Source organism: Eschrichtius robustus, chromosome 12 (genome assembly GCF_028021215.1).
Source record: "Eschrichtius robustus isolate mEscRob2 chromosome 12, mEscRob2.pri, whole genome shotgun sequence".
Taxonomy (NCBI): domain Eukaryota; kingdom Metazoa; phylum Chordata; class Mammalia; order Artiodactyla; family Eschrichtiidae; genus Eschrichtius; species Eschrichtius robustus.
The window spans coordinates 71993876-72011277 of NC_090835.1; the positions used below are offsets into that span (position 1 = coordinate 71993876).

Genomic DNA, 17402 nt, shown 5'->3' on the forward strand with positions numbered 1-17402 from the left:
GCGCATATTAAGGACATAATGAAACATCTTAGAAATGGTCCTAAGGGGAGGGGAGCAGAAGTGGGGTTTAACAAAGATGAGGAAACACAAATAAAAGAGAAGGCCTTGCCTGGATCACTGAAGATGATGTATTATGGCCTAAGGTATATAATGAACACAGTTATCCAGACCAAAAGGATACTTGTTTAAACACAAAAGAACAGATCATTAGGTTAGTTTTTTCATTTCATAGCTGAGAAATTGGAGTTTCAGAGAGATTGTGACTTATTTATTACACAACAAATCAGCAGCAGAGTGAGAACCAGAATCTGCATTGATCGTCTGGTCCTCAGAAGGCAACACATCACTCCTTCCTTCCATCGGACTGTCCATCTATCCACCTATCTAGTAAATATTTATTGAATATTGAGATTTCACACGCTGGGAATACAGCAGTGAACAAAAGAGACACAGTCCATTCTATTATCGAACCAGATAAACAAATGAAACTAAGTACTTGGAAGAAAAACACCCAGATCTATTAGCATCATACAAAGAAACTTTAACCCAAACTGGGGGTAGAGGGTCGGGCAAAACTTTTCTTAAGAAGTGACATTTAAGCTGCAATTTAAATGATCAATAGGAGGTTAAGGAGATAAATGGGGTGGGGTGTGATGCAGTGAGGCTAAGAATGAGGAGAGGGGGAGAAGCTTTCCAGAGGGAATGGCAAGTACAAAGGCCCCATGGTCAGGGCATGCATGGCGCATTCTAGGAATGGAAAGAAGGCTCGTGGCCTGAATGCAGAAAGCTAGATGGGGACTGGCACAAGATGAGGCAGGTGTATGCAAGCACCAGATGATACAGGACCTTGAGGACTACGGTGGAGATTTTGAACTTTATCCTAAAAGCAGTGGAAAGGCTCTGAGTGATTTTGAGCAAAGGAGTGTTCCAATAGGAGTGTGGTGAACAATGGCAAGGACTAGAGAGGATGCAGGGACACTGCTGAGTAGGCAGGCATGACAGACAACAGTGCAGGAGAGATGGGGGTAGTGTGCACTAGGGTGGTGGCAGCAGTGATGGCAAGAAGGGAATAGATGGGACATTTGGAACATAGTATCAACAGACAGTTATGTCTATAATATAAAAAATACCTCTGATGATACATATTTTAGTGTGTTTCCACAGCTCACTGAGGTTTTACTGAGGTGTGCTTCCAGTTTGTTATAACAGGCATCTACTGAACATTAATTCATCAAAGGATCATTGGAAAAAATACGATAATGCTCCTGGGGCGACAAGTTCCTCAGTTTTGAGCAAGAAGGAAGGAAATAGGGCTCTAAGCCCTTTCCTAAACTATCATTTGCCACCAAAGACCATTTCTCTGTTATCCAGCTTCCCTGGCCATTAGCCAAATGGTAGCCGCCCAGTCAGGATGCCGGGGACGGCACGCAGGGAAATCCACCACCAACAGCCACGAGACCTGCCTGCACTGCTGACAGTTCTGAACTGAGAACTCAACCAATTCATATTTAATATTTTACAGAATCATTTCCTGAAGATCCTAATTTGAACATTCTAACACCTTCTGCACTTTTACATCTCACCTGAGTCCCTCACTTTTACACTCCACTTTATTACCATTTTAGTTGATTTCATCACAGCTTCATGGAAAACAACTTGACCAACGACCATTTCCTGTCATTATGAGGGCAGAATTGAAGCAATCCCCTGCTTGAGTACCAGGTAGTTTTTATGATAATTTTACCACAGGTAATGCTGTGATTTTTAAGTACATTTCTCTCTTGTAGCACGGTACGGATTCCTGTCTGTAAAACGATAAGTATCGAATGCAGCTATAAAAGAAACATACCCATCTTCACAATATTAAAGAGACAATAAATTCAAAAAGATCACTGTGTGTCAGACTGGCTCACCTACCAGGCACCCGACATCATACAATCACTTAATTTTACTCAAATCAGTGACATGCCTAGTCGGTGTTACACTGAGTTATGGGGCAGGAGAAGGCCGTTGGGTTTAAAGGCCCCCTCCCAAAACATTTTCTGCAGCGGTCTGCTCCAACAGCCTCCAAATTCCAAAGATTTAATTTGATTCACAAAACCGTAGCCCTCACATCACTATTTTAATAAATAAATAATACCATAGTGCCCAAATGGCTACTGAAATCTTTCCTTCCACTTCCTTCTTCCCATTTTTAAACATCCTTCTTGTGATATAATTGACACACAATAAACTGCACATATTTGAAATGTACAATTTGATGAGTTAGACATTTGTACACACCCATGAAACTATTAGCACAATCAAGATAACAAACCTTTCCATCATCCTCAGAAGTTTCCTCATGCTCCTTTGTAATTCCTCCCCAACCCCAGAAAACTGTCGATCTGTTTTCTGTCACTATACACTAGTTTTCAAGATCTAGAATTGTTTATAAATGGAATCATACAGTATATGTATTACACTCTTTTTGGTTTGGCATCTTTTATCTAGATTCTCAAGGACTCCTTGTTTACTCAATAGAATCATCAGGTGAATCACGATATTCCCTACCTAGACCAGGAACAGGACTTTGCTTAATTTAGTGGCTATACTTGGGAGCAAGTGGGATACTGAGGTGCATGGAGGACTCAGGTGTTGGCCCTGCCCACTCTGCCTTGTCTCCTCATAGGCAATGTGGAAATAGCTTTATTTGAAAAAGAAACACTAATTTTCTTCTGATTACAAAAGTAACACATATGCACTGATGAAAATATGTAAGTGCGTAAAAATATAATTTAAAAACATAAAAATTACCTGGAATCCCACCATCCAGAAAACCTCTATTAACGTTTTGATAGTCTTCCTTATGTCCTTTTTTAATGCACTGTTATGGACTGAATTGTGTCCCTCCCAAATTCATATTTTGAAATGTTAACCCCCAGTACCTTGGAATGTGACTGTATTTGGAGGTAGCACCTGTAAAGAGGTAATTAGGATTAAATGAGGTCATAAGGATGGGGCCCTAATCCAATAAGACAGGTACAAGAAGAGGAGACATCAGGGATGGGAGTGCATGCAGAAAAAGCCATGTGAGGACACAGTGAGAAGACGGCCACCTACAAGCCAAAGAGAGAGGTCTCAGGAGAAACCAAACCTGCTGACAGCTTGATCTTAGATTTCCAAGCTCTAGAACTGTGACAAAATAAATTTCTGTTGTTTAAGTCACCCAGTATATAGTATTTTTTTATGGCAGCCATAGCAAATTAATATATGTACATCTAAAAATACATATATTATCTTTAAAATACTGGCATTGATCTGGCTATAAAGATGGTATACTACTGCTATTTTACATTATATTATGGCCATTTCCCTATGTTACGAATGGCTATACAGGAATTTTGATATGCTAATGTGCCAGAATTTATTTCATTATGCCCCCTATTGTTGGACATTTGTAGTCCTTCCCATTTTTTGCTTATCATAAATAACACCATGCTGAACATTAATGTAAAAAAAATGTCCTTCCTGAAGATTTCTTTAAGGTAAACTACTAAAGGTAGAAGTAGTAGATCAAGGGGTATTTTTAAGACACTTAATACATATTGCCAAATTGCCTTCTGGAAAACTTACATCACACAACATATTTCAGCAGTATATGACACTGTCCATTTCATGACAGCCTCACCCACACTGAGTATTTTCATTTAAAGCATCTTTGCCAACAGGATTTTAAAATGAAACTTGACAAGCTGATTTTCAAGTTCACTGGAAAAGAAAATTTGAAAGAATAGCCTAGAAAATTTAGAAAAAGAATAGCTATGAGTGTGGATTTGCAGTAGTAGACAGTAAAATAGATTATTAAGGTGTAGTTATTTTAAATGATGTGACACAAAATCTAGAATAGATATACAGATCCATGATATATGCTATTTTAAATCAACGAGGGAAAGGAAGAAATAATCAATAAAAGATTTCAAAACAACTGCTCACATATTTTAGAAATAAGGGTAAACCCCTACCTCAGACCATACACATAATAAATATTAAATGGATTAAAGAGCTAAATGCTAAAAACGTACACACAACAATAAAAAAACAACAACCAACCACTGACAACTACTACAGAGGAGCAAATTTTTATAATCTGGGCTGGGGAGGGAGTTTCTAAGCAAGTCACAAAATTCAGAAGAAAGATAAGAAATGACTGACAGATAAGACTGGATCAAAATAAAAAACTTTTGTACAACAAAGACACCATAAACAAAGTTTAAAAGTAACTAACAGTCTGGGAGAAAATATTTGCAACATATATAAAAGACAAAGAATGAATATCCATAATCTACAAATTAATAATAAAAACTCAAGCAACAAAAAAGTTGTCAAAGAATATGAAGATGTACTGTAATTCATTAAAAAAAAAGGAAATGGCCAAGAAACGTAAAAAGATACTCAAGTTTAATAATAGCTAGGCTAATGCAAGTTAAAACACAGAAATATTTTATTTTAGTGTATGTACTTCTGTATTGTTTGGGTTTTGCTGAGGACTGATTGCTGTACTACTCATGTAAATAAAAAATTTTTAATTAAAATATTTGCCAATAAAACAGGCCAAAAAACGGTATCATTTTTTTTTTATAAATTTATTTATTTTTTATTTTTATTTTTGGCTGCGTCGGGTCTTTGTTGCTGTGCGTAGGCTTTCTCTGGTTGCGTCGAGCGGGGGCTACTCTTTGTTGTGGTGCGCGGGCTTCTCACTGCAGTGGCTTCTCTTGTTGCGGAGCACGGGCTCTAGGTGCACGGGATTCAGTAGTTGTGGCATGCAGGCTCAGTAGTTGTGGCATGCGAGCTCTAGAGCACAGGCTCAGTAGTTGCGGCGCACGGGCTTAGTTGCTCCACGGCATGTGGGATCCTCCCGGACCAGGGCTCGAACCCGTGTCCCCTGCATTGGCAGGCGGATTCTTAACCACCACACAAGCAGGGAAGACCCGGTATCTTGTTTTAATTTGCATTTCTTTGATTATTAGTGAGGTCAAACTCTTTCAAGTTTATTGACTATTGTGTTTTTCTTTCTTTTTAACCTTTTTTTTTTTAAACATCTTTATTGGAGTATAATTGCTTTACAATGGTATGTTAGTTTCTGCTGTACAAAAAGTGAATTAGCTATACATATACATATATCCCCATATCTCCTCCCTCTTGCGTCTCCCTCCCACCCTCCCTATCCCACCCCTCTAGGTGGACACAAGGCACTGAGCTGATCTCCCTGTGCTATGTGGCTGCTTCCCACTAGCTATTTTACATTTGGTAGTGTATATATGTCCATGCCACTCTCTCACTTTGTCCCAGCTTACCCTTCCCCCTCCCCGTGTCCTCAAGTCCATTCTCTACGTCTGTGGTCTGCGTCTTTATTCCTGTCCTGCCCCTAGGTTCTTCAGAGCCATTTTTTTTTTTTTTTTAGATTTTTGTGTTTTTCTTTCTTTTTAAATAAACTGCTGTTTGTACACATTTCCTATTGGGGATTCACATTTTTTTCTCACTTATTTGGAAAGTACTTCATATATACTAAAGACAATTACTCATTGTCATATATGTTGCAATTATTTTTTTCCCAGTTTGTCAAACACCTCTGAATTCTGTTTATGGTTTCTGCCTTTGCTTTTATGCTGAAGAAGTAGTTCCTCATCTTGAGATCAAATAAATAGTTATTAATAGTTCTCTACAGTTCTTTTGGAGTAATGTGAAATCTAACAGGAAATCATAACAGGAAATTATTTTAGTATATAGTATGAAGAAAATCTCATGTGTTTTCAATTGTCAAGTGTCTCAGCACCATTTGCTATATTACCTTTCCGTTCTCCATGGATGTGAAACGTCATCTTTAATCTTGCACTATATTCTTACATATACTGAGATAAAATTCAGAGTTTGGATGATTGCTTAATTTATCTACCAGTTTATTCTTGCATTAATGCCATACTACTTTAGTATGTAGTATGAATTTTAATACCTGGTGGTACTAGACTTCTCATTTCATTTTTTTTCCCTTCATTTTTTGGTGGGGAAGGGGTTTCCATTTATTTATTCTCTTGGAAAAATTTTTAAAGAACTTAGTTTTGTTTTTTTTTTTTTTTTTAAGCACAACTGGGATTCTGAATAGTCCTGCATTAAATTAGTAGATTAAGATGGGAAGAACCAAAGTGTTTACTATATTAAAGTTTCCCATCCAAGAATATGTCCTTCCATTATTCACTGTTTCTTAAAGATTTATAGTTTCTTTACATTAGAACCTATGGACTTCTTAGCTTTATTCCTAGGTAGGTATTTGTTGTTTGTGGGTAAAAAAAGTTAAAAACTTCTAGCAGATCTCCCCGGCATGCTCACCTCACATCCATACTATTTATGAGTTCACATCATCCTTCTGCCTCCCACCTTTGTTCCTGACCCTTATCCCATCTCTAATGGCATAAGGTGGTTCAGGGATGGGTGATCCTTGGTAACACGGTTAGGCATGGCATAGGTATAAAGGAAAAGTATGGCTCATGAACTGTTACTGGGTGTTATATAGTTTGTATTGCTATTATGAATGGAATTTTCCGTTGGTTATTGGGGGTATTTGAGAAAACTTGATTTTTGTATATACAATTGTATCTGACTACATTCCTTAGAGTTCTTATTAGTTTTAGTTATTTTTCAGTTCATTTCCTTGGGTATATTATCATATCACATCTGCAAATAAAGATATTTGGTCCCTTTCCCCCAGTATTTATCACACATATTTCTTGTTCTTCACCTCCTCCCCCATTCCCTCTCCCCACCACCCCAAACTTCCAGGGCAATGTTAAATAGAAATGGTAATGAGGGCCAGCTTCATGGGCACGCAACCTGTTCTTTCAGACAGGTCCTGTACTCAGAAGGGACCCACACTTAGTTTAATGCTCCACTGTCCCTGTCTTTAAATTCTTAATAGTCTTATCTTTGAACTTATGTTTTTAAAATGAAGTCTGATGGGACAATGGAGCAAGCCCGTGAACAGAGGAGACATGCGACATACATGTGTCCACACTTCTCCATTGCCCCAATTTGTGTATAGTGTTCACCATGCCCCAGAAGCACAGAATTCCAGTGGACTCACATGTGCAGGTTGAGTGAGACTCAAAGCAAAGCCAAGGTCAATGGGCCATGACTATGCCTGAGTAAACTGGGCTGCTGATGGCCGGGAGAGGCCACTTTCCCGTTGAACCAGAACCTACCTCAAAGGTAGAAAAAAGTCAGCAACGTTCTAAGGAGCACTACCAACCAAGGAATTCTATCATATCCTTTTTCACTCTCGTTATTTCCCTATGTTAGCCAAATGCTTATGCTGAAAAGATAGGGCAACTCGTAGTTCCTTTTCCCTTCAGTCCTTCATTTTTTTTTTTTAATTGAAGTACAGTTGATTTACAATATTGTGTTAGTTTCAGTCCTTCCTTGTTAAGGAAGCTTACTGAGTAAGTCAAAGGTAGAGGGTTTTGGTAGAATGCGTGTGAATTAGGAATTGAAATAAAAACAATATAGTTTTGTGCAGAATTTCCACTGTTCTAGTAAGAATTAATACATATACATATATGAGCTAGCAAAGAGCAAATGTGAATTGTGTAATTTTGGCGATTCTGCATAAAAGATAATGCTCTTATATTTACATTTAAAACTACCATTGCACAATAAAAGGACAAATAATAAAATACATGCTAACAATTTAAAAGTTTAATTTTTCTTTACCTAGAACAACATTAAATAGCAAATAAAAACAACAGACCAGGTTGAAAGACTGCAAAAGAAAGGAAAAAACTTTTTCTTTTTCTTGTTAAAATACTTTTAATGCACTTGTTTCTTACCCTTGGAGCAAGGGGCTCCACATTTTCATCCTGCATGGTGCCCTGCAAATTATATAGCTGGCCCTGGAAGTAATAATGGGTTTTTTTGTTTGTTTTAGGCTTTATTGGAACCACCTCTGATTCAACCTCACTATTTATAAAATGGATCATTATAGAATTGTTATTGATAATTAAAAACTGGGAACACCTACATGTCTATCAAAGGAGACTGGTTAAATAAATTATAGCACTTCTAGTCAATGGAATATTGCACAAATGTAAAAAAAAAAATGAATCAAGAGAAAGCTCTTTATGCACTGAAAGATCTCAAAAAAATTGTTAATTAAAAAAAGGTATATCTGAATATGTGTTTAATAATAAAAGGGGGGAAATAAGAATACACATTTGTATTACCTACTTAAAATATTAAATTAAAAATTACCTACCTGGTTTTGGGGTGAAGGATTGGGGTACTGAACTAGTGACTAGGCCAACAAAATTAGATTTTACGTCCCCTTGGCCACCAGAGTATCTTTCACAGTCAGTGCCAGAGAAACATCTCGCCCACTACAACCTGGCTATTCATAATGCCAGTCTGAGGCAGAACCATGGTTTGTGAGCAAGTGATATTGTTGCATCATGTTGAATACATGCTCCATGATGTCCCATTTAAAAACAAGTTGTGGGACTTCCCTGGTGGCACAGTGGTTAAGAATCCGCCTACCAATGCAGGGGGCACGAGTTCCATCTTGGTCCGGGAAGATCCCACATACCGTGGAGCAACTAAGCCCCTGCACCACAACTACTGAGCCTGCGCTCTAGAGCCCGCGAGCCACAACTACTGAGCCCGCATGCCACAACTACTGCAGCCCACATGCCTAGAGCCCGTGCTCCACAACAAGAGAAGCCACTGCAATGAGAAGCCCGCGCACCACAACAAAGAGTAGCCCCCGCTCGACGCAACTAGAGAAAGCCCGCATGCAGCAATGAAGACCCAACACAACAAAAAATAAATAAATAAATAATTTTAAAAAATAGTTGTGCACATTTACATTACCCTGGACACACATACACACCCTACTATATTCCTGCTATAACAAGGGGATATACAAGTAGGATCCAAAAAATTCAATCCTGTAAAATGTACACGTAAGTTCTGTAAAATAAGAGCCATAAAAACTTTTCAGGCAGTCTTTACTCTCAAAAAAACAAACAACAAACGAACAGGTATAAAAAGATAATGAGGGGCTTTCCCTGGTGGCACAGTGGTTGAGAATCTGCCTGCCAATGCAGGGGACACGGGTTCGAGCCCTGGTCTGGGAAGATCCCACATGCCGCGGAGCAACTAGGCCCGTGAGCCACAATTACTGAGCCTGCGCGTCTGGAGCCTGTGCTCTGCAACAAGAGAGGCCGCGATAGTGAGAGACCCGCGCACCACGATGAAGAGTGGCCCCCACTTGCCACAACTAGCGAAAGCCCTCGCACAGAAACGAAGACCCAACACAGCCGTAAATAAATAAATAAACTAATTAAAAAGTCATTTAAAAAAAAAAAAAGATAATGAAATTTAAATGTACACAAAGGGCACATCCTAAATTGAGAATCCTAAGCGACTGTGAGAAGGTCACTTGCTAATCATCCCCCTGCTGTCTCCCACACATAAAAACTGTAGCCCATTCTTGTTTGAAAATAGGGGCTCCCCAAGGTGGGAAGCAAACAAACTGTATTATGTTCTTTATGCATTATTGTGGGGTATTTATTTTATTTGAATTTTTCTAAAACTCTAAGACCTTGTGAGAAAATAATGCTTAATCTTCTCCAGGGAAAGGGTGAGAGACTACAAATAACTCTAACTCTTACTCCACTGCCCCTTCCACCAAATGCAGGGTGGTCCACTGGAAGGGGCACTGGCTTTGAAATTGGTCAGAGATAAATAACACACTAACACACTTTGCACACACTGACCATTTTATGTGATTCTCCCCTGACTCTCCATCTTCTTCCTTAAAAAGACTTAAGGAGCGCTTCATCACCTCTATGGGAAGGTTTTCTGTGACACCATCCCCCAACTCAGCTTAGGTGCTCCTGTTCCGGTGTTCCTACAGCATCTGCTGAATTCTCCCAAGAGATGACTTATTTTACTGTGTTGCCACCTTCTATTTAAGTGTCTTTCTCCTTCATTAGCTCATACGATCCTCCAAGGCAGAAACTGCACCTGTGTATCTTTCTATCCCCAGTGCCTAAGATGCACTTGGTTGGCAGCCTCTTAATAAATGTCTGTTTAATGCCAAGTAATTTACAGTAGATAAAGAAGTTAAGCTTCACTGACAATTAGAACCAGCCTTAATATCTGGTTATAGAAACAGGCTGGGAAAAGAAATCCTCTTGGTCTAGACTAGTCCAGACTCAATAGTGCTATTTTTAGAAAACTCTCTGAATTAAGGTCTTTAGGGCCCCTCTGTTATTCCAACAATTTTGCTTCGTTGTCACATTCTAACGCCTCCACCCCCTGATGAACTCCCTCACTCCCAAATCTCTGTTTCTGCTCCAGAGGACACATTTTTTTAAGCGCAGAAGTCATATGCCTAGTTCAGTGGATGCCAAAAGCCCTTCACAGCAGATTTCCAACTCTGTTTCCCTTCCCTGGACTTTGCAGAATTCTAAAGATGCTACTTCAATATACTTTTAGATGACAGTAGCAACTACAGACCACCTATTTTCTATTTCCTGCCTCCAGCTGGGAACAAGTATCAGCCATTTTTGTTGCTATGTAAATTAGAACATTTGTATTGCTCTGTATTGTTTACTAAATTCTTCCAGGCCCAGCTCAAAATACCATTCTTCATAAAACCTTACCTTACAAGGCAAGAAAATATGCTGGGTTCCTTCACAGCCCAACTAAACATTTAACCTTTCTCCACACTCTGCTTGTGCCTTTGTCTGTTGTTCTCCACTCCACATATTTCTATGCCTTGCCAATGGTCTTATCCAGCTGCTTTGAATCAGATGGTAAGTCCCCTGATGACTGGAGCCCCTTTTACACTTTCTGCCTTCGCACTCATCATCTATCTATCTGCTTTCAGCTCCATTCACTCCCTTGCTTTACAACGTATGTCAGAGGCTAAAGCTCCATAAACTACATTTCCCAAGCTTGCCAGCTAGGTGTGGGTTTTTTTCCCTCCAGTTTTGTTTTTGGTGAAGTTCTACCAATAGAAGAAACTGGTGAGAATGGAGGAGAGGAGGATGCTTCTGATGGTATTGCAGGTAGCACAGTGGCAGATGAATACGGACTCCAATGTTCTTGTTCAGACAGCACAGTTCCTGGTGGCAGCAGTAGTGAGTGTTCCCAGAGCTTCAGCAACAAAGAGTTCCTGTGCTTGTGCTGCCTATTTTGGTGGCCCTACCTCAATTACTAACAAGGAAGTAGAATAAAAAAAGCCACCAGACTTCCTGGATCCATGCTGGTAGACACAGAGGTAATACTTAATGGCCTAAAGCTGGTAATGGAAGCTTTTTCTTACTCTCTGAAAGGATTAAAAAACCTTGAATTTTGAGCCTACAGCTCCATGCTCTAGTTACTATCTCTTAAGCAGAGGTAGAGCCAAGGATAAGGATGGAAAGGGACTTATGAGAGCTTATGTTTTCCAGAAGAACCAGGAGACCTTAAGAAGGGAAACCAGACTCACGTAATGCTAAATACCACACTCTAGTACCAGTGTTAAGTACTTACTGTTCCCCCAAGTCTTACTAAAAGCATGTTCTCTATTCATCTACAAGACTCATAAGAAGAGAAGAGCTATTTAAAAAGGAAAAAAGAAATGCAAATGGCCCTAAAAATATGAAAAGATGCTCAATTTCTCTCATAAGAGAAATGCAGTTAAAACTGTACTGGGATACCATTTCTCACCTATCAAACTGGCAAAAATCTAGCAGTTTGACAGTATGCTCCATTGGCAAGGCTGTGGGGGAAACAATCGTTATCATATATTGCCAATGAGAATTTTAAAATGTGATTAAACCCTATGGAGGTGAATCTGGCAATATCTAACAAAGTTATACATGCATTTACCCTTTGATCAAGTAAGCCCTCTTCTAGGAATCTATCCCAAAGGCAAAAGCACAATTTGTAGTAGCAGAAGACTGAAAACAACCCAAATGTTCATCAATAGAGGACTGGTTTAATAAACTACAGTATATCTACACTAATGAGTACCACGCAGTTATTCAAAAGGAATAAAGAATATCTTTCTACATAGTTAGCTCTAGGATAAGTGTTAAGTACAAAAAAGCAAGGTAAAGAAAGAAAGAATGTATAGCATATAGTATGCTACTAATTAAGAATGCTGGGGAGAATACAAAATATTAATTACATATATCTACTTATTTTCCTTTTTTTTTTTTTAAAACAGATAACCCCAGATACTAAAGGGGAAAAAGAGATTACCTACAGGAGTAGAGGGGACAGGAATAGAAACTGGATTTCTCTAAATACAACAGCTTTGTATATTTGATTTTGGAATTATGTGCATATTTTACATAGTTATAAAACAAAAAAATTTAAAGGCAATCACTAAATACTGAAAGCAAAATGGAACAAATGAATCTATCTGTATGCTGAAATAGTGGCATGACCACCCAGAGAATTATTTTAAGTGACTTTTAAACACAGTAATTTTACTGTACATCTCTAGTGGGATATACCTTAAGGGCCCTAAAGGTAACTGCAAAAATCTTAAACTATTTTCAGTAATCATATGGTTTAAGGTACTACTAGTAATGTAATTCTGAGACTATTTTGCATGTACTGAAGACAGAGCAAATTAACTATTGTGCTTTATCAGTAGTAACCAAGATTTTCAGTATGGAAAAAAGGAGATGGAAGATCAAAAGGTTAAACAAAAACTTTGTGTACTGAATTTTAATTAGAAGTGTCAGCAGGCACTAGTGATATATTTTACCTGTTGAATATATGATATACAAATAAATAAATATATGTGCATGTATTTCCTACTTCTGTCCACTGAAAAGGCCTAGCAATAGTGACCAACCCAATAGGAAGTGCTTAGGCTGAGGTTTCCAAATGTCATTTCCCACTTGAGGGAACCAGGGCTTCTTGCAGAAATGGCTGATTCCAGATGAGGGACAATAAATGTACAAGATGAACCTGGTACATCGTGTCACGCCAGAAATCAAGGAATTACTGAGGACTACTGAGATTATGTCAGAAAGACTCAAGAGCCAATATGAAGAAGCTAAAGATGGGGACAATCTGAATATCAATAAAAATAACCGCAAGTGATTAAAAGATGTCCAATTTGTTTAATCCCATAAATTCAAAATAATATGTACTTCCCCTTCCACCCTCCTCCCCCCAAAAAACCCCCACAATCACACTTCACTGGTCACCTTTGGAGGATGCTAGGTAACCACCTCTTTAATTTGAAAAGTGGTAAATAAGAAGAAAGAATATAACATTTATCCCACTTTTCCTGGGCAAACTGCATTTTAGGATTACCAAATGAGTGTTCAGGCAAGTTTTTCTCTTTCTAGTTACTAAACAAAGAAGAAATGACAGGATTAGAATATAACCATTTTGCAATTCCAAATTATAAAAGAATGAATTTAGGAAATAATCATGAAAGGATGTGACTATCCAAAAGCGAGAGGCAATCAAAGATTTTCTGTGCTTCTTGATAGACATATACCACCATCTATAGAGCATTTTACAAACAAAAAACAAAACCAAAAATATCCTGAATCAGATTAAGCCTCTATCTAACTACTAAATACAAGAAATACAACAGAGGAACACATTAAATGTTACCATGGGGATCTAATCACCAAAATCTAGGCTGTTAGAAACTCTGCAGGACAAAAAGTTAGTTTCTTCAACATATAAATTATAATTAGAGAGAGGGGAAAAAACAAAGACAGACAGAGACAGACATATGTAAGGGAACCTACAGATTTAAAGAGATTTAAGAGTCATAACAGCTACTTGTTGATAGTATGGACCTTATTTGAATTCTGATTTAAACAACCTATGAAAACACATAAACTCACTCCAGACTTTGATTTGATTAGGAACATTTGAACACTGATTTAATACTCATAAGGAATAACGGTTCAATTTTGGGGTATTATAATGATATTGTGATTATGGCTACAAAAAGGAGGCTTTACTTATAGAGATATATATTGGAATATTTATGGGTAATATGATAAAGTGTCTGGAATTGGCTTCAAAATAATCTGATGAGGAGGAAGTAGGTAGTATACAGATAAAACCAGGTTGTCTATGAGTTGATAATTCTTTAAGCTGGGTGGTGGGTATTATTCTCTCTCCTTGAATAACTGATAGGGTATTCAAAGAAGTGCACTTAAATACAAGATTAAATGAAAAGGAAGTTTTGGCAATTATTATGAAAAAAGTGGAGGGATTTGGCAAATGCTACATACATATCACAAAGTGGAGTGCCACGGCAAAGCAAATACATTTTTTGAGAGGTTTAATGTTTAAATAGCAGTCATAGCTATTCTAACATTCCTTCTATGCATCAGCAGTAAGACAGGTTAGAGTTTCCTACAAATGCCTCCTAACAAAGAGGCAAGACTCTCCCAGGCAAGAATACATCCCAGCACCAACCAGAAGCAGCCACCAAATGAGAAAGGGCTGTGGTGGCAGCAGCAGATAAGGTGGGAGAAGTGCTGTGGGTAGAGTCTGACGCCCAGATCTGGTCAGTGTGGTTGAGGAGGGTCCCATTCCCATGGATGTATGAACCCACAGGGTTACAAAGCTTCCCCAGGAGTCTGTGCAAGTGAAGCAGCATGAGGAATGACATGTTGTCAACAAAAATGTGAAAGAAACCCTTTGGTGGAAAAAGAAGACTAAAATCTTATGATGCTAGTGCGGTTATTTTTATTTATGTTTTTCCTGACATCATTATACGCTTTAAGTAATAACATTAAAATCTGATTTTAAAAAACAACACAAATATTTTAAAAGTAATTTTAAGGCCTATTAGGAGAGTACTACTCTAATGAGAGTAGCCTGAACTATGAAACAAAGAACAAGGAACTATGAAAGAAAGAAATTCTGAATCTTGAAATGTAAGAGTAGAGCTTGATACCCTACTAGTTATTCATGATGACATTATTTTAGCTTTACTTTGTTCCCCCGTGAAAACCTGAAGTTCGTATCAGTCAGTGGTTCTCAAGGGAGGACTGCACATTTCATAGGAAAGAGGGAGCAGTAGGCAGCTACAATTTAAAAATAACTCCAGGTGATTCTGACCCACACTGTGGCCCCACTAGAGGACCACTCCTTTCTTGGAGGTCCCTGTAGAGTGGCTGGCTGAGGCCTGTGTGCAGCTAAAATGCACCTGAGATCATCAACATGGAAAGCTGGCCATTACTACTTCAAGCACCCCTGTAAACTCAGCAGAGCTGCCATGTCAGACAAAGAATAATGAAATCTCCCTACACTCCTTCACAACTCAAACCATGTCCCTGACTGCCCAGCATGGGGGCAACTTTGCGCTGTAAGATAGTAAAATAAGAGCCAAAGGGGATCCCGCTGCAGGCCTTCTGCTGACAGGTACACACACATATCTGCCTAGGTGCTCCTATTTGGTGGAGGGACGATGACAAGACAAATGACTGCAGTGCTCTTTGACGTCAAGCTTGTGAGCATCATAGAAGAGGACTTGAAGAAAAGTGTTTGACCAGACACCAGAAACACTTCTTGCAACTCTGCAATCTTCTTTCATCCCCTGACATGTCTGAGACTATTATGGCTTCTGATAATGCTGACTAACTCAGTGTAGACAAAACATACAGACCAACAACAGCATCCCTCACTACAACTGATCCTAAGTTTCATTCCTGCAATGGCCTTTCATGCCAGATAGACCTGTTTCATGGATAATTACAGTGTTCACAAACCTGTTCTTCTCCAGTAAGAAGGGAGAGGTGCCTTCTATGCAGCATGCTCAAAATGCAGTGCACTGGGCTGAAGCCAGTAGCCAAATGCTCTACACATCCTGTGACTGAAGGTGGTTTGGTTTCTAATAAGATCCTTCTCAGTAAGGGTGCCCCTAACTACACAATCACATACACAGTGAAGCCTAGTCTATAAAACAACTTGGGCAGCAGGTGAAAAGGAGTGGCTTCCCCCAAACACCCCATCATCACAATTCTATGACCCTCCACGGAGTTAAAAGCCTTGATAATATCAGGTAATGCTTCAGCACTAACTTTCAAATGACTTAAAAGTCACAAAGATTATCAACATTTATATTTAAAACTAAAAATTACATCCATAGCAAAATTAAAACCAAATTATTTATTTTAGTTGAGCTCTAAAAGTTCTCTATACATTGGGATAATTTCTACTCCTGCTACTTTATTAATATTACTCTCCCAAATTTCCCTAAAGTAAAGGATTACATTTAGGAAACACACGGCGTTACGAAAATTTAGACTTTTGACCACTCAAAGAATTAGTAAACATTTGCAAGTTACTCTCATATTTCCCATTCTTGTTTTCACCATGTTTTTAGGACACAGTCACTATGGTCTGTGTCCCAGCATGAACAGGACTTGGAGAGGAGAGGAGAAATTAGTCCCTTTGCAAAGGTAAAGAACTACTTTATGTACACCAAGGCACTGGCATCTTATCCCTCCACTTGAACATACAGAGTCCCTTTTCAAAGAAAGCTGCAGTAAAGGCACAGATTCAAGGATCTAATTAGTTAAACTATGATCTTGATAGGAAATGAGCAAAAACCTGTGGGCATGGATAAAAGAGGTCTAGACAGGAAAAGCCACTCATGGTATCTGGAATGTTAAGACCTGGGACAGACTATACACAGAGCCAGACTAAATATTACCTAAAACAAAAGCAAAAACAAAACATAACAGAAAACAACCAAATAGACAACTAAACAAAATTTAAAATGCCCTTTCGAAAGATCAGCCAGGCCATATTTCCCACATGATAACTTAATTTTCATTACAATAATTTAGTTACTCTGGTCTTATTTAAATTTATATGCAGGCATTTTCTTGAGGTGAATTTGGCAAAGTAGGGCAAATATGGACTGCTGTGTCCATGAAAAGAAGATATTCTCATAGCTGAGCACACCATTCATATCAAATCAGAGGCCAAAATACCTGCATAGCCTTGGAAAGTAGGAGCATTGGATCAATAATATAGCAACTTCCTCCCTGACCCTACCTACCATTAAATATAGAAAAGCCTTTGGTCTGAGAGGCTTTGCCTATCATAAGCATTCCCCACATAGCAAATCTGAATGAATCACTAGAACATTTTCAATTCTTAACTACTAGTACAATATTTACATTCTCTTAAGTTTACTGGAAATTATTATTTTGACTACTTCTAAAAATATAAGCCCTCTCTATGTCACTCAGCCATAAGGCATTCAAATCAACCAGAGTTCTTAGTCAAAGCTGATTAAGAGGTGAATTAAGATGAGTTAATGGAATTACAAAATATTTGAAGATAAAATATCTAAGTGTATACACAAAAATATAATTGTA

General features: G+C 38.3%; 1 protein-coding gene across 1 annotated transcript in view; it reads right to left on the bottom strand.

Moving 5' to 3' along the window:
* BTBD9 (BTB domain containing 9) overlaps window positions 1–17402 on the bottom strand; it is a 409107-nt gene that overhangs the window by 124245 nt on the left and 267460 nt on the right. The window lies entirely within an intron of this gene.